This window comes from Podarcis gaigeae (genome assembly GCF_964106915.1).
Source record: "Podarcis gaigeae genome assembly, chromosome: 6".
In the NCBI taxonomy this organism is placed as follows: Eukaryota; Metazoa; Chordata; class Lepidosauria; order Squamata; family Lacertidae; genus Podarcis; species Podarcis gaigeae.
In genome coordinates, this window is record NC_139682.1 from 38,520,471 (window position 1) to 38,546,698 (window position 26,228).

At 42.0% G+C, this 26,228-nt stretch overlaps 1 protein-coding gene across 2 annotated transcripts in view; it reads left to right on the plus strand.

The window, feature by feature from the left end:
* Window positions 1–26,228, plus strand: part of PLXNA2 (plexin A2) — a 415,423-nt gene that overhangs the window by 49,615 nt on the left and 339,580 nt on the right. The window lies entirely within an intron of this gene.

The window sequence follows — 26,228 nt, forward strand, 5'->3', positions numbered from 1 at the left end:
ATTGCCTTAGACAATATGCAAGGCATCCAAAATTGTTTGCACTTGTTTCTTGAAGAAATGTGTTCTTTCACATAGAAATGTGATTCTTTACTTAGGAAGCAAGAAACTGTCCAAAACTGTCTTCAGTTAGAGCGAGTGAAAGGGCATCCTTTCGAGAGTGTCTGTTTAGTGATGGTAGGGCAGAGCAGTGAACATGGATTTTAACAGTAGTAGATGGTGCCCATCATTTACGTTCTCTTGCTGGCTTTTTTCTCACTGTCAACGTAGACTTCTGGAATATAAATGTTTGTGGGATTGGATTCTGCTCTTCTCAAGTCACCCCAAAGGTTATTGTGATCAAAGACCATAGTGGGACAGGATTCATGTGTCATGTTTGCTCAGTTCATTGTGGCAGCTCCGCCTCCCTGTACCTTCTCTAGTTGTCTCCTTGCTGACTGTATTCATTGAAGAGTGCTTATTGACCCATCACAGTACTGATAAGTGTCATGTCCTATCAAGCTGGTTCTACCTTCAGAAGTTGTCAGGATCACAGTGTCATGCTTCTCATCTCCCATAGCCTAAGCATGTGTGGTGCTTCAGACAGCAGTGGAAGGAATTGTATAATACTAAGGTGGGCTGTGCAGTGTGGCTGGCTGGCTGACTTCCTCAATGAGTGTGGTTGGATGTCCTGGAAGAAAAGGGGGATATTTGCTACAGTAGGAAGCTCCAGTAGTAAATGGAGGAGGGAAATAGTGCAAACCTGTGCATTGACATCAGTTAGCTGGCTTTTAAGTCTGAAAGAATTTGGCACAGTGTGCAAAACACCTGGTGTTTTAAGGTATTCAATATTAAAATCACACTTGGGTAGTTTCACAGTTATGCCACTACCAAGAATTAATGTGTTGCACTGTATTTGAGGTTCATGCATTTATTCATGGCCACAGATTTTCACTGAGAACTGATCTTTAATCTCTTTTGGAATACTATCTGTATGTTTACCAAAGCCTGGTGAGCAGGCACTCTTGATAGCACTCCTACTGTTTGCTAGTAAAAGTCCTGCTTGGACTGGACAATATCTCTTCTCTCTGGTGAGAAGGGAGCGGGTTAACTGGCAGTGGTAGCCTCTTGAGCAGCCCATAGCCTGAGGTAAGCTTTGCTTTTCTGAATGTAGTCTTGCCTCTCACCTTCCACCCTTCTTACTGACCTTTGTGTGATAGATTGACTTCATTAGATAACATTCCTTCCTGTTTGCATCACAGAGGAAAGGCTACTTGCCTGAGGCAAAGAAATATTCCAAATTCCTTTTGCCCTTAAAGAAAAGCCTTGTTTTGTGGAGCTTAGGAGTCAGTGATTAAGTTGGACTTTCCATTCCATATATCCATGTCAAAGCTCATTGCTAAATTAGTGTCAGCAGTCTCCAAATACATTGATCCATTCCTTTCCATTGAATGATAACAAAGCTGGTGATTTTGACCTGTCCTGGGCAGGTACCAGTTTTCATTTTAAATGGACAGAAAGCAGCCTGGTACCTGTGTATAAAAATGCAACATAGTACAATATATCAGTGGGGCAACATTTTTATTATATTATATGAACAAAATAGCCCACCATTCTGCCGAAGAGCTCAGGGTGGCACGCATGATTCTCTCCCTTCCCCATTTTATTCTCACAGCAACCAGTAGGTTAGGCTGAGGTGTGGCCACTGCTTCAAGCTCACCCAGCATGGCTTTATAGCTGGGTGGGTATTTGAACTGTGGTCACCTAGGTTCTCATCCAAGGGTGGAATTTAACAAAGCATGCCAGACAAGTGGTACATGGGAGCAATCTCATACTGACAAGTAATAAAATGATAAACTGGCCATTCAGGGCAGGGCAATCCCATGCACATTTACTCCGAACCTGGGAGGCCACTAGATAACCTTGGGCTGGTCACCATCTCTCAGCCTAACTTACTTCATAGGATTGTTTATTGAGAGGATAAAATTGGGATAGAAGAACCATTTGCACCACCTTGAGCAATTTGGAGGAAAGGCAAGATAAAAATATATTAATAAATAAATAAGGAGTAAGTTCTACCATGATCAATGGGTCTTGTTCCCATATAATTATGTATTCATGTTTGCTCATAAGTAAGTGTTAATTAGGCCGCAATCCTATGTACATTTATCTGTGAATAAGCCTTGTTGAAGACACTTCTCAGTATTCATGTGTAGTACCTAGCTGCTTGAAATCCAGGGCAGGAAATGGTTTATCACTCTATAATTGCTTCCTTTGCTTCCAGTACTGCACTTAGAACAGACTCCAATAGACTACTAGCAGCATTGTACTCTGTGAGCTATTGGCCTAACCCACTATATAAATGATCCCCCCCCCCATTCATCTGTAGCTTTGAACCCCGCATTCCAGGATAACATATTGCAAAGATACCCTAGATGAGTAGACAGTGGGTGGTGAGTGTGTTGTACTGCATTAGTGGCTGGGGAAGGCCTAGCTTTAAAGGCACTTAAAGCAAGCAGCTTGTGCTTGCATGTTAGCTGTTTAATATACCAAGTAGAATTGTGTCCCATTAATTATGTAGGATTACTAAAGGAATGCTCTTTCCGGGTTGGTTTAATCCCCGATGGCATTTATGTAGTGGAGGCCTTTTAAACATCTACGATTCTGATGCAGAGTAGATCTATATATGGTGTTTGGCTTTACTGCAGTCACAGAGTAGAAAAAAGAGAGGGAATGGGTTTTTGTGTTTATGCCTCCTGTGTTCCAGAGGTCTGCAAACATTTGCTGGGAATTTAGATTAAATCTCTGGTTAATTTATCCCAAACATATACTGAAACTAATCCTTCATGGCGTTTAAAAGATGATATTATTTGTAGTGCTGTTTAATACTATTATTATGTAACAGAATTCTCCATCATGCGTGCCTGATCTGAAGTTGCTTCGTTTTCCTATTCCACTAAAATTGCCAGCCATCCAACAAGAGGGATTGGGTTGACAAAGAGTCATCACAGAGGATTAGTTGATGCGTCCTAGAACCTAGATATTCTTACTCTGTAATGGTTTTAGCTTTACTGGTGCATCGTGCTTTACATACCTTCCAGTTTTTGATACTGTGCAGTAGATAAGACAGCGGAACTATCAACATTCTGTAGGGTGGGAAGTGGTCACTAAGGGCATCCTTAGTCACATTCATACATAGTGGGCAATCTATCCCAGAGTGAGTGGACTCACCTCAGAGAAGTTGGGTCAGCTGCATTGGTTCATTGCAAACTTGCCAGCCTTAATGGTACACTTACAGATTGACCTGCCTTACTCTTTTCTCCAACCAATCCATCACATGGAAGCGAATTGAACATCCAAGTGTTAAGTGGGACAGCAGCAGCTCCGTTGTTGGGCTGAAAGCTCTGTGTGCTTTTAGTAATGGCAGCTGGTGAGGCGAGGGTAGTAAGACAACACAACCAGTAAATACCACCAAGGGGGAGGATTCATAGTTCAGGAGCATAGTATGTGTTGTTCTTTAAGTGATCAGGTAGAAAGACCTTTCTGCCTGAGACCTTGGAGAACTGTTGCTGGCCAGAGTGGGCAGTACTGGGCGAGCCAGACAAACACTCTGACCTTGTAAAAGACAAGATTCCTCTATTCTGTGAAGTGGACCCTGGTCACCTTGGTTGCTGCTTAGTGGTGGCTAATCTCTGCTCCAGAACACCAGATACAACTACCATTTAGGTCAGGGGTCAGCAAACCTTTTCATCAGGGGGACGGTCCACCGTCCTTCAGACCTTGTGGGGAACCGGACTATATTTTGAAAAAAGAAGAAGAATGAATTCATATGCCCCACAAATAATCCAGAGATGCGTTTTAAAGAAAAGCACACATTCTACTCGTATAAAAACATGCTGATTCCCAGACCATCCACGGGCCGGATTGAAAAAGCGATTGGGCCAGATCCAGCCCCTGGGCCTAAGTTTGCCTACCCATGATTTAGGTATTTCCTTCCTCTCTCTTTATGCAAGGGAGAATTTCAAATTTAATATATCAGTCACCATGATAGGAGCTTTAAAAAAAGGTGAATTACCAGCCTGTAATGTTTCTACTTTGGATTATTACTTTGTTCATTGGGGGGGGGGGACACACCCTCTGTATATCAATCTGATTTTACAGGGCAGTTGACAATCATGTAAAAAAAAGTTTAAAGGGGTGGGGGAGGCATCTCTTATCACCTTTCTAAATGAAATCACATACTCTCCCCTAGTTTGTTGTGGGTAATCAGTCTGAAAACTGTGGGCAGAGGGAGGTGCCCCAGGTAAGTTAGAAAACTAGATCTCAGGGCTATTGTGCTAGTTGATTTTATCTTTGTTATAGAAAAACTGGAAAGGTTATCATCTTGGACTAGGACTAGTCAGCCAGCCTACCTTACGGGGTTGTTATAAGGGGAAGAACCATGAAGACCACCTTGAGCTCCTTGGAGGAAAGGCAGTAGATGAATGTAATAAATTAAATAATTCATCAGATGAAGAGGGAGCTAGTTGGGAAGAATTGCAAAGGGCATCCTAGAAAAATCAGACAGTGTTGGTAAAGTTTGTTTTGGGTGAGCATATTTTATTACAACTTTGTGTTTTATTGATATTAATGACCTTCATGTGTCTCTGATCTTAGGGTTGTGGCCGCTTTATTCATTGCCATTCATAAGACATTGGTTACTCTGCGGGCAGGGGGGAGGGGCATTTCCTCCAGGGTTGCTAGCAGCAATTTTGGAAAATCTAGAAGGCTTTCAGGAAATTGTGTTTACACAGGGGGGAAAAGACAGGCTGTTAACAATGGATGGGACACTAACCTGCTATTGAAAGCAATAACACTTTGCCATAGCATTCAGGGGATGGAATGCTCCCTACCTCAGTTTCCTGCCAGTAACACAATTGTCTGCCTGCCTTAAAGCATTGTGGAGGAGAAGTGCATTGTAAAATCTAAACACAATTTACAGGGTCACCACTTTGATTACCAGTCTGAGCCAATGGGGGTGAAAAGCCAGGAATCCTGATTGTATAGCAAGCCACCTCATAGCTATTACTCGAAGTCTCCAGATGAATGATTTCCCCTCCCTTTCTTTTTGCCCTGTGGGGATTTCCCTGCTAGAAAAAAGTCAGGATGCTGAATGTATCATTTTTCTAAATTTATCTGCATGTCCTCCAAGGATTCATTATTGGAAACATTGCATTCCTTTGCTGGTGTGCTATTTCCTATTAGCTAATTAGCCCATTCCTGTGAAACTCTTTGGACAGTCTAGTCTGTCTCTTTTTCTCTGAGGATTTCAGTGTTGCAAGGACCCCAGTACAGCAGAAGAGCTGGAGAGGTTCCTTATTTCTGGCTACATCACAAACATGCTAGGTCTCTATATTGCTTTTGCAAATACTGAGTGAATACTCTTAACCTCAAGTACAACATATTACAGCTTAACAGTCAGGAATATATGATTAGACTGTTAGACCGGGAGACCAGGGTTCAAATCCTCACTCAGCCAAGAAGCTCACTGGGTAATATTGAGCCAATCACTGTCTTTCAGCCTAACCTACCTCAAAGGGTTGTTGTGAGAATAAAATAAGGAGTGGGGAGAGCCATGCATACCATCTTGAGTTCATTTAGGTAAAGGTGGGACCTAAGGTGGGAAATTGTGTGTGTGTGTGTGTACACACACACACACAGAGAGAGAGAGAGAGAGAGAGAAAGAAAGAAAGAAAGAGAGAGAGAGAGATGACAACAGCACAGGCTGTGCATATTGTAACCAAATACTGTATGCATTTGAGTGTAATCCATAAACGTGCTGGTTATGGCAATCTTAAAATGTCCCAGGAGCAGATAATACTGTTACATAGCCTATCATCAATATAGTCTCTAGCTCCCCAGCTATGCTTAAGGTTGGGGACTGGAGAGGAGTGCTGCATCCATGCCAAGACTCCACAAATAAATTCATTTGCTGTTATCACTATGGGGAATCCTTAAGCTGAGCATGGGTAACATAACCCCCTTGCCTCAGCTCAGAGCAACTGCCCAAGGTGATCATGATACGGATGAGCCCTCGTTCCCTTACACATCAGCTTGGCATACAGAGAAGTGCAGGGCCTTGCCCCTGCAGTCATGCTGGGCTTTCACAGCACCTGGAGCATTTCCCAAACTCAGTGTGCCATCACAGACAGGATGCTGGCCCTTCATTCAAGAAGAAGAGGCAGGATTGATGACAAATCACACATCTGGGCTCTGCGACAAAGCCAACCAACATTTGTAAAGCCTTGATGAGTGCAATGGACCATTTTCTGGAAGGCATCTTATGGTAGCCAAAAAAAAAAAAAAAAAAAAGGCACAGAAATTCTTTGCTCATTTTCCCTCTGTGAATCATTCTGGGTGGTTGCAAACCTTTATTTCCAGCAGCTACTTTGCTGTGTAAAATCAAACTGAACATATTTATTAACTTCCTGGCATTGGAGCACCTCTTGCTTTTCCATAAAGCTAAGGAGAGCTCTGTTTAAGATTGAAAAGCTAGCAGTGGGTTATGGTCAACCCAGACTCCTTTTGCAAATTGAAATTCTGTCATGGTGATTCAAGCCTGACCGTTCTGGACACTTGGAAATACTTCATTTCTGCTGCAAATTGCAAATCTCTGTACACATACACTTAGAGACCTGCCATTGGGTGCTGTCCCCTCTTTGTCTACAAAGCCCCCTCTCCCTGTCCCCCCCCCCCCATTCCCCACACTACTTTATTCCAGCCAGTCACAGCTATAACTGACTTTTGGAAAGGAGGGGGGTTTGTCTGCTTTAAAAGAGCGAGAGCTTAATGCTGCTTCCCCTATAATGAGATTGGCTCGCTTCCCAGACTCCTGCTAGTGAGCTTGCTGTTTGTTTTGTTGTTTTATGAGCCCCAGAGGGCCCGGCGAGCTGGGCTTTTGGAAGCTGGGCAAGGCCAGTGTCGGCAGTTTATTTACAGTTTACAACCAGCCTATGGGGGAGCTTTATTTTTGTGACAAGTCTAGAGAATGCTGGACCCTCCAGGGACCAGGCCAAATTTTATCCATGTCAAATGCCAGGAGGATATTTGGCTATCCTGAAGCAAGGAATGAGGTGGACAAAAGCTAAGTATCTGGCAAGGGGATAGAGGTTTTGTTGTGATGTTTGGAACAGGACAATATGACACTATTGGTGTATTACTTTTTCAGGATCTCTTACTATGGGCTGTAGTAGTTCTCTGGCATGTCTCCACATGCACACTTAAATAAGACAGTTTCAGCTGAATTTTACACATGGCATAAATGCAAAAGTGGCCAACTCTTAGGTTCAAAAGTGATGGGAAGCACTTATTTAAGTCCCATGGGCTTTATACTAAGATTTAGAACCCTTAAACCACTTATGCACTCTAGAAAATGGTACCCATGGTGAATTTAAAGCAAAACAAATCCTTTGCAGCCTTTTGCATTAGTTTCTAAGCAAGTGAAACAATAATGGACTTCTGAAAAAATTCTGCCACTAGAAAACTTTGGCAATTTTGGACAAGTCAAAGAAAGCTTGGAGTTTTTTGCTCAGTGATTCAAAATCTGAGATTACTCTCTAGAGGAGAAAAAAATCGTGAGAAAGTTGTTTCAGTAGATAAGGGCAAAATAAATTAGGCTCCAGCAGAAATTTTTGTGATGTTGATTTAAAAGAAAGAAAGAAAGAAACACACGGGACATTTTATCTCTTAAAAAAAAAATCTGTTTGTGTACCAGCCAGCTCGAAGCTTTCCTCTCTTTTTACTTCTTTCAACTCTGTACTAAGCTATTTCCTCTTGGTTTCCACCCTGCAAGTCCAACATTTCTCTGATGAAAATAGGGACATCCCATTCCATAACGATAATTTTACTATTTATACCCCACACATCTTACTGGGTTGCCCCAGCTACTCTGAGCAGCTTCCAACATATATAAAAACACAGTAATTGCCTTCAGATAGCCTTCAGACAGCTCAGGGGTCAGATAACTTCTTACCCTGCAAAATCTATCCAATGCAAATAGGGACACCTTACCATATCCTCCAGCATTTCTCCAAAGAAAATAGGGACAGCCTAAGGAAAAGTGGGACATTCCAGGATCAATTCAGAAACATTCTATGTCCTTTTAAAGGTGTTTGTGGAGGGGGAGGTGTTATTGGTTTGGTTTGGTTAGGTTTAGTTTAGTTTTAGTTTTTATTATGTTTCTTGTGTTATCATTTTGTATTTTTATGTTGTGAGATGCCCTGTGATCTTCAGGTGAAGGGTAGTACACTAATAATAATAATAATAATAATAATAATAATAATAATAATAATAATAAATAATAATAATTAATAATAATAATAATACGTTGAAGGCACTTCTCATTGTAGCAAAAAATAAAAGCTGTCAGTTTAACCACCGCTTTTTGCAGCTTTTGCAGGGGGTCTAGATTGATAATGCACATTTAGTGCTGGATTTTCCAAGAGCAGTAGCTGGATGCACAAAGGAAGCAGAGAAGTGTGGGGAAACAGCTTGGGGGGGGTAGGTGGGGGGAATTATATGCACAAATTTACAGAAGGTATTCCATGGATAACAGAGACAGCCTGCAGAGGTTTTCCATAGATATTGGATGAATCTTGGATGGAACAGTGTGTTGGGGGGGAGCTTAGCTTTGGGGAAATAAAGGGACAAGTTATTGTCCTGTTGTTAGACATGTAACAAGCCACTGTGGAGATCTTGCATGGTTCCTATTAATTCCATGTGAACAGTCTGTAGTGATCTTACAAACAGTCTTATAGCTGCACAGCTGCCATCTGATGAAGTTTTGTGAAGGAGAAAATATTTGATGCCAAAATCTGAATTCCAATGAGCTGGTTGCTTTAATGGCATGATGCCAAGATATATTCTTTTAAAAATAAGAAAATGTGTTGCTGCTTATGCATTTAGAGGTATAATGTCCCTCTGTCTGGAGAATAATGCTTTGCTTTACTAAAAGCACCGAATGCCTGAGTTGATTCTATCCCATCAGTAAAGGTCAGCTTTAAAAGTTGCACTTTTGCTAGCATGAGTCATGGGAACAAATATTTAAGGGGCTGGGCACAATCTGAGCCTAACTAATTTAATCCTGCTGTATCTGGGTTTCAAATGACATTTAGTTAGCTCTAATGCTTTCTAACCATATCCTCTTGTTTGATATATCCTTGCCTAAAGTGCAGTGTGATGGCCTTCATTAGAATAAAGAATCCTATTGTTGGAGTAGTACAGCATGTAGATATTCTTCTGGGAAATGCTTTCTTCTGGCTGCAGCTGAAGGTAATGAAGGGAAACCTGTACTTAAACTGATGCGCTCCTTGGTGCTCATCTGAGACTAGCAGCAAATGCATCTGGGTTACTAGGTCTTTTCCTCCCATCCCAACCTGCTAGAAAGAATTTATTGAATGAAAAGCGTATTACCGGTTTACAGGTGGTAGGTGAACTAATGCTCATTTCAGCTTTGCAGATTATGTTTCAGTTAACCTTCCATTAAGATGTAGTTTTTACATCCATCCCAGCCCGAACCACCACCACACCGATCCACACATGTTTTGCATTCCTGACATTGGGGTCGTGTCCCCTGTCGTGTCACAGCAGGGCAGATGGAATGACTAGGGTAGATTGCCTGGTTCATGGGTGAAAAATCAATCTTGTCTTTCATGCCAAGAAGTGGTGTGTCATATTATAGCTAATAAATCAGTGAAGTGCCCTTCATCCAGCTTGTCAGTGGAGGACAGTGTTTGTGTGATTGAGAATAAATGAAGGCCAGAGTGCTGTCAGGCATGGAGAAGTGTGTGTATAATTTTGCCATCATGCCGTTTATACCTGCTACTATAAGAAAAATGAGTTTGCTAGGATAACTTAGAGCCACACACTGCAACAGCATGTGGTCAGGGGCCACAGAAACACCCTAGAAAGAAAAAACAAACCGAAGACTGTAGCTTTGCCAATGGGTCCCCCCCCCCTTCTTGTTAGCAAAGAATTCACACCATGGCACAATTCTAGTTGTTTTTGTATCAGTAGGAATGGACAGGTATTGTGTATTAGATAAGTCTAAATGTTCTGTCAGTTATTCCATATGAACAGTCTTGTCCTCTTGATTCAAAAGGTCTTAAGCTTTCAGATTTTCAAATCTTTGATTAAAAAATAACAGGTCAGATATGAACAAATTTATTAAGATGTAAGCTTTTGTGGACTACAGTCCATCAGATGCAAGTCCATGAAAGCAGTTGTCCATTTTAGAGGTGGTAGGTGAACTAATGTTGTTTCATTTACCTTGCATCTACAACACAGTAAAACTGTATTCTTTACGGGTAAGAACCAGAACTTTGCATTCTGCTCAAAGACAGACCAGGTGCCACTGGATCTTTTAAAGAGCTGTGAGCTTTTATCCCAGCTGGAGTCATGAAGTTCATTGGGTGATCTTGGGTCAATCACTGCCTATCTGCCTAACCTACCTCTCAACATTGTGAAAATAAAATGTTTTGCCACCTTGAGCTTCTTGGAAGAAAGGTAGAATTAAAATGAATAATGAAACAAATAATTATGTGCATGCACACTGATGATTGTATAAATAATAGTTATAGTTGTTATTATTATACTTAACACATTTGATGTTATTATACTTAACACATTTGATGCTGATTATATCAATGATCATTTCAACAGTATATTGCCACTTTTCACAGTCCTTCAAATTGCACATCACAAATCTTGCATGCCAACCCTAGTTCTTCCCTAGTCACAGACAGAACAACATAATTTTGCTATAACCAATATGTTGCAAATGCTAAATCATGCAAAGCTGACTAATTTGCATGCTTCTTTTTTAAAAAAACAAAAACAAAACAAATCTGGATTTATTTTTCATTCACAGTATTTAGAATCCAGTAAAATCCTAGACAGCCATAGTTCACTAAAATCGATTCAGTCAGGCTCTTTTCCAGACACTAGTAAATATTTTGTTTAACTGAGAAGTTACCTCATTCTTGGACATTGTGCCATGAAATATGCATTGTGGGCAGTGAAATAATCAATTATATGTTGTATGAAATATGGCCAGTTTGCCAAGAGAATTAGCAGAACTATGGTTTTTGTGTGTGTTGGTAAAATCATGTATTTCTCCTGTGAGAAACTAGCAATTTGGTCAGCCACAATATTGTTTATTTCCTATTGTAAATCTTTGTTTTCTTTCTCCTCCCCTTTTATTTTGCTTTATGTTGCATAGTTGTTGTCCTTTCACCCATTTGTGATAATAATCCTAGCAAGTCCTGAACGTGATTTATTTTTTATTTCATTTTTATTTCCGTTTCTCCATGGAGTTTCCTGGCTTAGTGGCAAATTTAAATCTGTTCATACTCTGACGCTCTGTTACCACTGTACCACACTAGCGCTCTCTCTTATATAATGGGCTATGGATAGAGGTTTTCCCGTTTCTCTGTTATTTGGAGTCTTGGAATATTTCAACCACAAGGGGCTCAGGCCAAAGACTCATGCAGCTGGGAGCCAAAGACTCATGAAGCCCTGGCTCAGCAGTTCTCAAACAAATAACTGGAGAGTGAGAAAGACCAAACAAATTCAGGACTCCTCCAAATGGCCTGCTTTTTGAGCATTCATCCTGATTTACTAATACAGAGTTAGAGTGTTTCCAGGCTTTATTGGGCATGTATTATATGTTCATTCTCTTAAACAGCAGTGAGCATTCATCCCAACTTTATGCTCATTTGCTTGTTGGACACTTATACATCTTACTGGTAGCCATCCATCCATCCCACACATCTCACTGCATTTTCCTATCATTTTCCAAACCACAGAAATTCTTCTTTTTGAAAGTGGATTTGTTGTTCTAGGAAGATTTTGCACTTTAATCTACAGTACTTTCATTGCACAAACCTTATATTCCTCTATGCACTTGAATCACTCCTGCAAAATCATGACAGTTTAAGGGAGGCATCCTCAGCTGTTTCAAGTGCTACTGGTCACTCCATTCTAGCTCCTCACCAGCATGTGTCCCAGCAGGTAGTACCTGGAACACCCTCCTTGAGGGGAAGAAAGCAAACTTCGTTCTCCCCATGTCCCAGGTTGATTGTTTTCCTCTACTAGCCACAGATTAGTATTGGACAGATTTGATCAGATAGGATTGCTATGAGGAACCCATGAATGCTCTTTCTCCACCTTCTTTGCAACACTAAGTGGCTGAACAAAGTTGTGCTGCAACTCTGGAAATGGAGGAAATAATACTAAGAGTGCAATCCTAACCATAACTACCCAGACGTAAGTGCTATGGAATTCAATGAGGCTTAGTCCCAGATACGTGGTGTTAGGATTGCAAGTATAAGACAATGGGGAGTTGAACAAAAGGGATTAGGTGTGTTAGTCATTGCTAAGAAAGAGAAGCTCTGTTCCTCGCTGGATAGGGAAGCTTTTTAAGCTCTTGTTTTTGATTACCTTTCCTTGTTGTTTGCTTGAGGTAATTCTTCCATACGTGCAGCCTTTAAAATGTGATTCTGTTGAGACATTTGTATTATTACAACTCCAAGACTCTGTGCAGTTAGCTTTATGTACCTATTGAATATTTCAATGCACTGTGCATAATGCTATCTATATTCATAAGCCAAGCAGGCAATGGACAATAGCTTTATACTCCACACAGTTAAATAATAGTAGTGAGGGATCACATTTGCCCGGCTCTCCTGACTGGCTAGCTTCAAATGTCATGACTTTCACTTGAATGTGCTGATTTTTTTATGCAGCTTACCTGGGTGTGATTTATTCTGTTGTTGATGATTCTATTGGCCTGAGGGGAGATGAGAAAGTCTGAATGTTGTTCAGGAACCCAGGCAGCTGCTGGGGGGGACCTCCAGTCCTAGAGCAGGGATGTCCAGATCAAAGGTTTCATGGCCACTGGAATATAGAAATCTGCTAGAGGGTTCTACTTCCCACAGTAATCTTCAGGTTCAGCAACGAGGCGGGGGTGAACTGTGACAGGCCAGCATCCTTGTCCCCACTGATCACATGCTCTGTCACAAGCAAAATGCCCTGTGAGACATAACAGAGAGCTGACAGAGTGCTAGGCTTCAAACAGGAGGACTTTCCCTTTAGAAAGCTGCATTCCTCAATAATGCAGCAGGACCTGAGAGAAATAGGCAAGAAATACGGAGTACTCATCTTAACAAGTTGTCTGCTTCTAATCTAGAGAACTGTCCGAGGTACTGAAAGACCTCTCTCCCTCCCTCCATCCTTATTTCCTGGTTCTGATTCTCAGTCTTGATGAGATACAGAGTGAATAGACGTCATGTCCCCCGTCCTTGTTATCTGTTCCGGATTGCTTTCTCCAAACATCATTTTAGGCTCACCCGCAGCAAGACTGAGCAGAATATTCCCCATAGTTGGGAATGGTTAAAGGAATTGGCGCTTTTGCTACACCAAAATATTTGTGCCCACCATCTAACACTACAGAAATACAATCTAAGCCCTATAGTCACATTGATTGCAGCAGCTGAGATTTAAGCATGTGCTTAACTCTCCCATTGAAATCAATTGGAATGGAAAGTGCTTAACTTTGGCTGACATATGCTTTAAATCATTTTAAATATAGAATTACTGTTGAGGATTGTGAACTCTCCAATGGTACGGGCAAATCCAATAGCAGTTACCATGAAAAATGTGCAATAAACTGCCACATGAATGCCAATACATTTTACAGAATTTACTTGGAAAATATACATTGCCCATGGCTTGGGCTATTCTGCCCGGCGTTGTCTGTGCTAACTGTATTTTATACCAATCCTGTTCTGTTAGTTGCGGGGGGGGGGGGGGGAAGGTTGAACTAGGCAATCAGAAATCGCCAGCATGTGTTCCAAAATCACAAAATGGATTTAACAAGTGAACTGTGATTCTTTTTCAACTGATTTTCTGGTTTCTGGTATTCTTGCGGCTAGACACGATATAGGCCACATTTTCAAGCATTTCCTCATGATAATGTAAGCTGAAAATGAGTTTGTTTGTTTTTAACTCCTTGACTCACAAAATTATGGGCTTAATTCACAACCCATTGAATTTAATAGCAATGGTGTCATAGTTTTTAATGGAGCTTGATTGTGCCCATTAAAACTTGGAACAGAAACATTTAAAAATAGAATAAATATTACAAGACTTATTCAAAAATGTTTGAGTTGGCAAAGGAATTCAAGCATAAAGATGAATCACTGTATTTTAATCATAACACACAATAGTGATAACTAAAATAGAATGAGAAAGATGTGCAAAAAATGGATTAATTTAGCAAAATGTGGAAAACAGAAACCTCCCAGTACTTTTAACACCTTTGCAGATAACCAAAAGCAGCACTATCCTTTAACCCTAATGATAGTTTTATATGCTGCACCCATATAAAATATGGCCTTGCTGCAAAAGCAGTAGCAGTGCTGCACATTTGTCATTTTTAAAAACCAATAGGATTATTGTACACTCTGCACTGGAGCACACAAGCTCAGAACCAGTAGGTAATGTATGGGAAATGCATCCGGAAGACAAAATTGTATCGAGAAGTTAGTGATCTAACACGGAGCCCTTCCTGCCTCTGTTCCTCCCCCCTCCCTCACTCTTGTTAAGTTTTCTGATAGTGTGAGAACAGTCTTTAATGCCATGAGAATGTTGGGAGGAGGCGAAGCCCTACACACAGCTGCCTTAATCAGTTGTGGAGGATAATGCTGGGTACCTTCTTTGATGTTGGACATTGTTTTGAGAAAGTGAGGCATTGGGAGGGGGTTGGCTAATGGATGATCTGCACGTAGCCAGTCTTGGAAGCCACACAGGCTATCTATAAAATTGCACAGTTTGGGCAGAGTTTCTTTGAAGCTTGTGCACAGACTGATTGGTTGCAGGGCCGTTCAAACTGAGGCTACCTGGGGGAGTTGCTTTGCCACTTCTTGAGGGCTTCCAAGTGGCAGGTTGAAGTGCTTGCTTGGTATGTATACATTGCTTGCTGTTTTAGAATAAAATCTTTAATCTTCTCACTCACTTGTGTATTTTGTATTGCTTCTGAATCTCATTTTAAAAGAACCACCTTGCCTTTGGCAAGACAGGGAACCAGTGGGGAAGACTGGTTCACACAGCTTCACAGGACTGTTGCTTGGTGATGTTTGCCAGGACTCTTCTTAAAGTTTTTATAGCCTATGGGCACTTTAAAAAGCAATATATTTGTTGAAAATCTAGGGAAATGTTCTTGTAGATATTTCAGTAATGTGATCTTTACCTAAACTGACTCTGGAATTTCCCATGTGCAAAGTATCTGAGGACCAGTAGCTGTTGGCATAGGGATTCTGCTATTATTTTGTCAGTGGATAAGTGACCACCTTTTTACTGGTTGTGTAAGTTTTGATATCAGGGATGTTTGAATAACATGGATTAAACTAGACAGTTTCCACTAGTTCTTCACTATTTCTGCTACTTTCTTCTCTTGCATGGTCATAACTGGACAACATACCTATAAATTTACTTAAAAGCTCATTCTGAAGTAGAACATGTTTTCTCAGGTTCCTTTTTGCTGCCCCTCTAAACTTGTGCCATGTTACACCTGTTCATCTATCCCACACAATTCTCCTGAATCAAGCACATTGTGTGATGGAACAAAGCTAGTGTTTCCACATCTTTTAGCTAGCAGCTCATTTTGCCAGCGTGCAGGCATCCCATCACAATGAAAATTGATTAGCACTAATGTAATTAAAGGAATGGTTGCCAAGGTGTTCTTCATAATGTTTAAATTATCCTCCTTCCCGCCCCTCTGGTGCCTCTCCACATATTCACTCTGCTTTTGCTGAAGACAAATTTCCTTTTCTTCCATATGTTCTTATTGGAAGAGAGTTTTATTTTTGCCTGTGAAAGTTCACAATACGCACCAGATAGACAGCATTTGGAGCAAAGCCTACAGAAGTGCAAAGCGTGTTGAACATTTCCCTAGACCTTAGGAAATTGATTGCCAGATTGAATGAGTTCCATCCCTTCTTTTAAAAAAATTGTTACACATGCCTACATGCAAAATGCACCTCTGATGGATGTGTTAGTATAGAATTAGCTGTGTGTGTGTCTTTTAAAAACCTAAGAAGTGGAGACTGAGAAAGGATCAGTATGTAATTTTTTAAAAAGAGAGAGAATTTATCCTTTAGTCTAACACCATGTCTTCAATTATAGGCAATACTGAACATTTCATAGGCAAACATAAAACATTTGTTCTACACAGGTAAATAATACTATTATCTCAAGCTCAGCTATCCTTAAAGGTTCTCATTAGAGAATGCCTTTTGAATCACTCATGGGGTCTTGCTTCCTTTAAATGATATAATTGTACTAATTGGGTGGGGGGTGGCGGGGAGTAGCACAGCTACAGTATTTCTTTATTCCGAATATTATTCCTGAGGTTTAGAGGGAGGTTTGCAACATCAGCCTGTTGCAAATATCAACATAACATTTCCCAACATAATACAAATGTAAAACATCATTTCTCCCCCTGCCTGCTTCTCCCAAGCCACATCAGCACGGTGGTTTTGATGTGGGACAGGTGTACATTGACTAAGCATCTAGATTGCTTATGACTTTATCTCATTATGATCCACTGCCTGTCCTGGCTTATCCACAGTGTGTGTGACAGCAAATGCAAGACCACCACAGACTGTGCAACCTGTGCAATACTTTGAAACTGTAGAAAAAGGTGTCTCCTGTATCAAAGTACCTGCTTCCCGTATTTCCGGGTTAGTATGAAGTCAATAAGAAAGAAGGCAAACCTGTGGTCCTAAAGAAGTTGTTGTGACTACAACACCCATTATTCCTCACCCAACAACCTCTGAAAGGTCTAAGGATGCCCACTCCAGTTCTAGAGGGCACGTAACAAGGCAGATATAATTTTACTTGCACTTCTTTTGTGAAGTTAGGGCGCAGCTGTTATGCTGCTATGCTCAAGAAAGATTTACAAAGAAATCATGGAGGAACAGAGAGAGAAGAAAGCAGTCTCTTCTCAATATCAGTTTCTACTATAAATGTTTAAGGTTTGATTGGTAAGCACGAGTTTCTGCTCTGTCTGTTTCTACCAACCAGCAAATCCATCAGGGATTCAAGGATGAAAGCCTGGTGTTCAATTCAAGATCCATATTTTCTTTTTTTGTCAAAGGGTAATGAAAAACTCTCAGGCAAACCATGCTGAAGTAAGACTGCTGAATTCCCATTGGGACTTGAAAAAGTAGAGGGTGGCCCTCACCCTTTGCATCATTCTTAGTAGTGACCGTGCACACTTACATCATATTTGGAGATGAACTGTGTGTGTCTGGGTAGGTAAACTAAAAATTGTACAAGCCTGTTGTTTCAAAGTCCTTGCCCAGGGTAGCCAATGTGTGCCCTTTAGATGCTGGCCACACTTATTGCGGCTGCTGGGACTTGCATCCAATAGTACCTGGAAGATCTACCATGTTGGCTTCCTCTGACCTTATCTGTCAATTCAGAGAGGCAGGCTTGGGCAGGTCCAAAGTGGAAGGTTTGGTTTTTAAAAATTATTCCTGACCTTGCCATCCTATTCTCATTGTTGGAGAAGTGGAACATGATGAATTTGCAAAGAACCTGATAAAATGCTGCAGTGCCCCCCCCCCACCAACAAACCTGATTATCAACTTAATGGTTTATGTGTGCGTGTGCGTGTGTGTGTGTGTGTGTGTGTGTGTGTGTGCGCACACACACACAGAGGTGTAAAAGCTGAGCACAATCCCTGCAAACATAAGACAGAAGTAGCTGTGGGCAGATCTCAGTTTCAAAGCTATTCTGGAACACAGCATGCCTCCCTAAATTGCTGTTTTGGTTTCTGATCAAGTGTGCTGTGGATTATTGTTATCGTTCCTGAATGCTGCCAGCTAGTGCTGCTCCAGCAGCATGTAGGAAAATATAAAAGGCCATAGTCAAAATTATTACATGTATTGAGCATGCAAATTCATCATATAAGCCTCTGCCGGGTATTTATGGCCATATTAAATTGGCACAAGCTGGATGCAGCCAAACTTTATTTTATGGCAAGTCTATTGCATCCCTCATGATGCATAGTTCCTTCCCCCCTTTTTGATGACTGCCCTTTGCATTTCTGGAAATAGATGCCTAGAAAGGCAGATGCCATCTTTCTCAGGCCTAAGTTAGGTAATAAGCCAAGAGATAAAACATGGTTTGTGATACAAACTATCCTAGAGGCAGGAAGATGCATGCATATAGACATTGTGCTATAGACATTACTGCTTCTATGTTAGAGAATCAATGGAACAGCATAAATACAGTATAGGATCTGCTGTCAAAAAAAAGGATGCAGGAGATCCTCATCCTGGATTAATTACTGTCTTAATCTGGTACATCCTGGCTGGCCCAAACCCTGGAATGCCCATTCTGAAGCTTTTAAAACATAGCCATTGCTCTATGATTTTAGTACCAGTAGAGCTGCCTGCCAGCCATTAGGGTTGGTCAAATGCCAGGTTGGTACTTTGGCTTTTCTGCATAGCACCTTCCAGAGTACATTGTGGCCTTCACTGAGATTATTATGCATTGCAATCTGCCCATAATTTTTCGTTGTTCCTACATTTTCTCCCTGCTAAGGAAATGTTCCAGACCCTTGAATTGTTGGATTGCTTCAGAATTATACTCCATAGTTCTATTATACACTAAAATTGGAAGCTCAAAAGACAGCTAGGTGGAATCTACACATATACAAAAATCGTTCTGAAAATGCTTTTTTAAAAGCGTTTTAAAAATACACTGAATTTTCCATAAGGCTCATCATCGCCGTCTAGTGTTACATTGTATATTGCACTTAAAACACACTTAAAACATTTTATTTGCAGCTATATAGTGTGGTGTCTTCCTCCTCCTCTTCCTCCTCCTCCTCTTCTTAATTTCTAAGTGGTTTAAGTATTTTTAAAATTATTTGTAATTAAAATGCACAATATAATGTATATGATCTGCTATTTTAATTTTGAGATTAAAAATGTTTTTTTTTAATATTGTGAATAATAAATTAATTAGTGATGATGTAAACTTACTCTTTTCTGTTCCTGGGTCCAAACTATGCTTGGTTTAGACTATAAATAGGAGCCACCAGATCTGGGATGCGGTGGGGGAGCACAGGTGAAATTTGTTTTTTTTAACCCCTTGGGCACTTTTTCTTAATTGGGAGCACAGTGCTCTCTCCAGAGCTGCTATTTGTGTGGTGTGGAAAGCTATTGCCATGGCTGGCAAAATGAAGATGCTGATCATCCATTCTGCCTGCCTTTTTCCACTCTAGATAATAGCATGCTTTGTTCAGAGCCTGTCTTTAACTGTAACACCTCTCACAAATGGGGGCCTGACCCCATTTAAGGCCTCTAGATAGTGGTGTTCTATAAATAAATAATATCAGATGCAAAGTGTTCATGATAATAAATGAACGAGGCACTTTCTTACAAAATCCAGCAGGCCTAAAGTTAGACTTAAAAGCTCACTTAGCATTCAGCTGGTTAATCTTGTAGTCAATGAGCAAAGGGTGATTGAAGCCCACTAGTTTCATTCCATAAACATAGATGGTTTAAAGGGAAAAAACAGTCTGAATGAATAATTTGCTAAATGGGGAAGTAAGATTCTTCCAACATGCAGATCAGCAAACAAAATGCTGAGAAACAGCAGCCCAGAATAACAACACGAAATGACAGCAAGTTCAGAATAATTAGCATATGAGTCAAATGTATCCTATGCAATTATCACAATGCCTGCTTCTTATCCCTGTTGCCATTCTAGTTCATTATTGTTATCATTAATTTAAGAAAAGAAGAAGAAAAAAGGTGGCATACATGGTCCTCCCTGTCCGCATTTTATCTTCACAACAACTCCATGAGGTAGGTTAGGCTGAGAGGCAGTGACTGGCTCAAGGTCATCCAGTGAGCTTTGTGGCTGAGTGGGGATTTGAACCCTGGTCTGCCAGGTCTTAGTCCAACACTCTAACCACTACACCACACTGGCTCAGTTATTTGTTCAGTTATGGGTGTTTGCATCAAAAAGGCACATGGATGAAAGTGGAGTGCATTTAAAATATATGTAGACATCCTATTGCTTGAGAGAGACGCTACCTTTATTATTGTATATTGGACTTCATTAACATGCTGCCTACAGGCTGAATAAGTCTGGCCCAACCCATAGCCGCGGACATGCCTTGGACCTGGTGTTTACCTCTAGGGATGTTGTTGATCTGACACTAAGTAAAAGTGAAACGAAAGAAGTGTCATGGTCAGATCACCTCCTGATGCAACTGGACTTCTCTGTGACCCATCCCCTCTGCAGGAGGTGGGACCAATTCGGATGGTCCGCCCCCGCCACTTAATGGATCCAAATGGTTTCCAGAGAGTGGTAGGGGATGCTTTATCCCATGTTGATGGCCTTTCAGCTGATTCCCTGGTGGCCCACTGGAATGTGGAGTTAACCAGGGCTATTGACTGTTTGGCTCCGAAGCACCCTCTCCGATTGCATGAAGCCCGGACAGCCCCGTGGTTTTCCACGGATCTGAGGGCAATGAAACAATAGTTGAGACAGCTGGAGCGGCGGTGGCGCATAACTCATTCCGAATCTGACTGGACACAGGGTATAGCTTAACGTCGAGCCTACCAAGTGGCGATAGTGACAGCGAAGAAGAATTTCTTCACCGCCTCCATAGCATCTGCAGAAAACAGCAGCAGGAGACTTTTTCAGGTGGTTCACAATTTAGCGGAACCACCTGCAACATCGGGGCCCAGTACAGGCCACATGTTCTCCTGCAATGATTTTGCAAAGTTTTTTGCAGATAAAATTGCTCAGATTCGGGAAGAAGTAGACTCCACCGTGGGAGCAGGGCCGGGGTGGGAGAGTGCTAGAGTTCTGTCTAGTCAAGTTGAGTGGAATCAATTCCAATCTCTTACCTCCGAGGATGTGGACAGGCTGCTTGGACGAGTGAAACCAACCACCTGTCTCCTGGATCCTTGCCCATCCTGGCTTATAAAAGCTAGCCGGGAAGGACTGGGTGATGGGCTTCGTGGGGTGGTGAATGCTTCCCTCCATGAGGGAGCCTTCCCAGACCCGCTGAAAGAGGCGGTTATTAAACCGCTTCTTAAAAAAACCATCTTTAGATGCGACCATGATGGCCAACTATCACCCAGTCTCAAATCTTCCATTCTTGGGCAAGGTGATTGAGCGAGCGGTTGCTGAACAACTCCAGGCATGCCTGGAAGAAGCGGACCATTTGGATCCCTTCCAGTTGGGATGCAGGCCTCATCATGGGACTGAAACTGCCTTGGTCGCACTGGTTGATGATCTCTGGCGGGCTAGGGACAAAGGTGAGAGCTGTTTCCTAGTTCTGCTGGATCTTTCAGCGGCGTTTGATACCATCAACCATAACATCCTTCTGGACCGTCTTGAGGGGCTGGGAGCTGGGGGCACTGTCATACTGTGCTTCCGCTCCTTCCTCCTGGGCCGTGTTCAGAAAGTGGGGGGGGGATGAGTGTTCAGACCCCTGGGCTCTCACTTGTGGGGTGCCTCAGGGTTCTGTCCTCTCCCCCATGCTTTTCAACATTTACATGCAGCCGCTGGGAGAGATCATCAGGAGGTTTGGGCTGGGTGTTCATCAGTATGCGGATGATACCCAGCTCTACCTCTCATTTATATCAGAACCAGTGAGGGCAGTGAAGGTCCTGTGTGAGTGTCTGGAGGCGGTTGGAGGATGGATGGCGGCTAACAGATTGAGGTTGAATCCTGACAAGACAGAAGTACTGTTTTGGGGGGACAGGAGGCGGGCAGGTGTGGAGGATTCCCTGGTCCTGAATGGGGTAACTGTGCCCCTGAAGGACCAGGTGCGCAGCCTGGGAGTCATTTTGGACTCACAGCTGTCCATGGAGGCACAGGTCAAATCTGTGTCAAGGGCAGCTGTTTACCAGCTCCATCTGGTATGTAGGCTGAGACCTTATCTGCCTGCGGACTGTCTCGCCAGAGTGGTGCATGCTCTGGTTATCTCCCGCTTGGACTACTGCAATGCACTCTATGTGGGGCTACCTTTGAAGGTAACTCGGAAACTACAACTAATCCAGAATGCGGCAGCTAGACTGGTGACTGGGGGCGGCTGCCGAGACATATAACACCGGTCTTGAAAGACCTACATTGGCTCCCAGTACGTTTCCGAGCAAATTCAAAGTGTTGGTGCTGACCTTTAAAGCCCTAAACGGCCTCGCTCCAGTATACCTGAAGGAGCGTTTCCACCCCCATCGTTCTGCCCAGACGCTGAGGTCCAGCGCCGAGGGCCTTCTGGCGGTTCCCTCATTGCGAGAAGCAAAGCAACAGGGAACCAGGCAGAGGGCCTTCTCGGTAGTGGCGCCCGCCCTGTGGAACGCCCTTCCAGCAGATGTCAAAGCAATAAACAACTACCTGACATTCAGAAGACATCTTAAGGCAGCCCTGTTTAGGGAAGTTTTTAACGTGTGATATTTTACTGTATTTTTGGTTTCTATGGAAGCCGCCCAGAGTGGCTGGGGAGGCCCAGCCAGATGGGCGGGGTATAAATAATAAATTATTATTATTATTATTATTATTATTATTATTATTATTATTATTATTAAATTTATGCCACCCTCAGCATTCTATAAGGCATGTGCATGGTAACAACATAACATTTTGACTGGTTATAGTTAATAATTGTTCATCTTAGCATGGACTTGGTTCACCCAAACCTATCAGCTTATTGAAAACAGTTGTGTATGTTAACTTATGAGCTGATTTGCACCTTTGGCATCTAAGATCAACCAGTATAGCAAAAATCTAAAACAAATTGTTCTTTCAAAGAATTTTCTAGTCTTCCTTCAGCTGCTTGGCAGTTGACGTGTTGTGTTTGACAGTAAACATGTTCATTAGGAGCTCTTTTTGGTGGGACTGATTGGGACATAACCCTTTTTTCTGTCTGCTATTTCCCTTGCTCCAAGTCTCCTTTTCACCAAAAGCTTTCCATCTGAAAATTGTGCATTTGAAAATCCACAGGGGAAAAGCTAGGGAATGAGCAATGTGGAGCCAGGTAATGTCATGTGGGAATAGGACAGGGGTAGCCCACATGGTGCTCATCAGATATTATTGGACTCCAGTTCCCATTAGCTCCAGCCATCATGGCCAATAGTCAGGGATGATGGGAGCTGTAGTCCAGCAATATCTAGAAGGCTTCATGTTGGCTATACTGGGAAACAATGAAGCACATCCACCACACCCATTTCTCCACTCCAAACTGCCCATTACAAATGACTTTTTTGTATGGTAAAACATCTCTTGGGTTACCAGAACACAAGTTTGAGCCTCAGCCAGCAGCTCCCAGCTGCCTTACGGGATGCTTACATTGGGTCTCTTTCCTGCATCCTACTTAAATAAATAAAAAAGTGCTAAATTTGCTGCTTTCTGTAGAAGGAGCTAGCCTGTGTGCATAACCTGTGTACATAAATGAGTAATCTTTGGGGGACCATTCAGGCCTTTGTTCACTGACATTTTAGTTTATTGGCACATTATGGGAGGCAAGTTTTGGTAAAGCAAATAGATTATAGAACAAATGTCACAACCTTTTCTCCAATTCAGCAAGTGAGTAACAGGCCACTTCATATTGATACTTCCCACCCTGTGAAGTTCATGACCTGAAGGCAAAACATTACACAGCATAACCAGGATCTCAGACTGCATTCACTGCATTATCCTGTCAAGGCTGCAGAATGACACCACACCACTCCATTGCACCAGGGAATGGATTTAAGTGGGGGCTGCACAAACACAAGTGTGTTCTATTTGGCTCTCCCATACACACCTGTCCACAACTGAATGCATCATCTAACAGGGTAGTGAGAACTATTTCATACATAGTGCCAGCTTGTTTATTCAACCAGTGGAGGTTCTGAACCCATAGCCTGTGTGTTAGTTGCGTGATGCTTTTACTCCAACAAGATTCTGCATGTTTAACATGCCACCACAAACTACATCAATGTGGGTCGCAGTGGCATGCAAATACCAACTTTGGTTCCTTTAATTTGTTTGCACAATGTACTCAGCACAGAAAGAGAGAACTGCCACAGGTAGAATGAAACAAGTGACCGCTATGGATCGGTAATGTGAATTGGACCTGACTTTCAGGTTCCTGCTATCTTAGCAAGTGATAGTGAAAATTAACGTGCCACAAATGACAAAACACCATTATAGAAGTCTGGGAATGGTCCGTCCTTCATTTTAACCAATCCATGAAATGAACAGGCAAGTGAAAGTACTTTTTCACACATTGCATACTTAAAAGGAGTGGAATTCATTCCTACAAGAGGTGGTGATGGCCACCAGCTTGTATGACTTTGAAAGAGTACTAGACATTTCATGCAGGATAAGGCTCTTAATGGCTACTAGCAACAATGGCTGTGTTTTGCCTCCAGTGCTGGAGGCAATATGCCTTTAAATACAATTTGCTGGGAATCACAGGTTGAGAGGGCACTGTTGTATTCAGGTTCTGCTTTCAGGCTTCCCATGGACATCTTGCTGGCCACTGTGAGAATTTGCCCTTAGAATATAAGAAGAGCCTTGATGTTTTAGGCCAATGAATTGCATTTACTAGGAATCTGTGTGCTTTATTTAGCTGGCACAAAAATGGTTTTCTATAAGGGCAGCAGGATGCACTGGTCTGTGTGGGATTGTTGTTGTTTTTTCCAAGAAGTGATAGTTTTGAGACTTAACTGGCTATAAAGAAGGATGTCTATCTTGATCCACCACCCTAGTAGAGGGTCCCATTCCTTTCCAGTTTGTAGACACTCACCATCATGGCTATGGGGACAGGGAAGCATTATATCAGTGCAGAGCTCCTGATCAGCAGGCGTTTCTTTTGTTTAACAGACTGCTGGCTGGAATTCAGAGCCCCTGGGGAGAGCAATTCCCCATCACTGTCAACACTACTGTCCTAATTATGCTCATAAGAAATAAAGTGAGCACAAGGAGATTTACACTCTTTAAACTCTGTTCCTGTTATGTCTGAACAGGAGGGCACAGATGGAGTCTATTTCAACATGAAAAGACCAAAAGGCAGAAGGGAGGAGGGAAAATTCCTTTCCACCCCTACAGCTGATACCAAAGTGTGTTGGGTCTGCCCAGCTCATAGAAGACGGAAGGCTTTCTGCACCTTTTTAATTCTTGGAAAGCTGACATCCTAATCTTCCAATTGAACATCTCTGGGGAAGATCATGCCATTACCAGATGTAACTTCAGAGGAAGCAGCTGCTTGTCTATCCAAGAGAAATTTTGACATGACTTGTTCACATGTAGCATTATAGCTTGGGATATTCCTGGTGAATTTTGAATGCTCACAGAAGATGCACATAGTTACCCTGGCATTACAGACTCCTATCCTGTAATCACTTTGCCATGAACAGTTTTCTCCTCTTCTGTGACACTGTTTGACAGGTAAAGAGTGGGAAGCATCTGCAATACAATTATAAGGGGCTTGGAATCATGTATGATTTCTAAAGATGTCACATTTGCAGAAACCAGAGGGTACTACAATCTATTTGCATCCTGAAGTAGGAAAGAAAGCAATGTATAGGTTTGGAATACCTATCCTGTTCACATTGTTTTCTAGCCTTCTGCCATGAATTTATCAAAATACAATCAGTCAGGTAGCTAAACTGGTGCAGTTAAATAATTTAAATCAGGGCCAGCTGGGACTCACTCAATAAACTTTTGGTCTGCATGCAGGTGCCCTTTATAGTGAACCACTTGAGACTGTAGAACAGAGAGGAAAAGGACAGTATCATCTTCTCCAAACTCTAGAGTTGTTCCAGCCTTAAACAATCCATTGATTCTCCCTGATCTGGAATGACATATATCTACTTTAAGGGCAAGCCTGGGTCTTTGCCTTGGCCAAAACAACTAGTCTTGACAGGCAATCTTCCTACCTTTGCCTTCAATCTACCTCCTTGCCACCTTACCCCTTACCCCTTAGTTTTGTGGCCTCAGCCAGTGAATTACTCTATTTGGGACTATTTATGGCTTTAAATTATGTCTAGTGGTCTCTGGGCTTCCTTGGCTCCTTGCTCTGCAGAATTTGCTTTGGCTGCTGTGGCATTAAGTGTATGATATGCAATTCAGATCTTCCTTCCTCCAAAAATCTATTTTAAAATCTTGGTTTTTAAATAAACTAGCCTGGCTTTTTA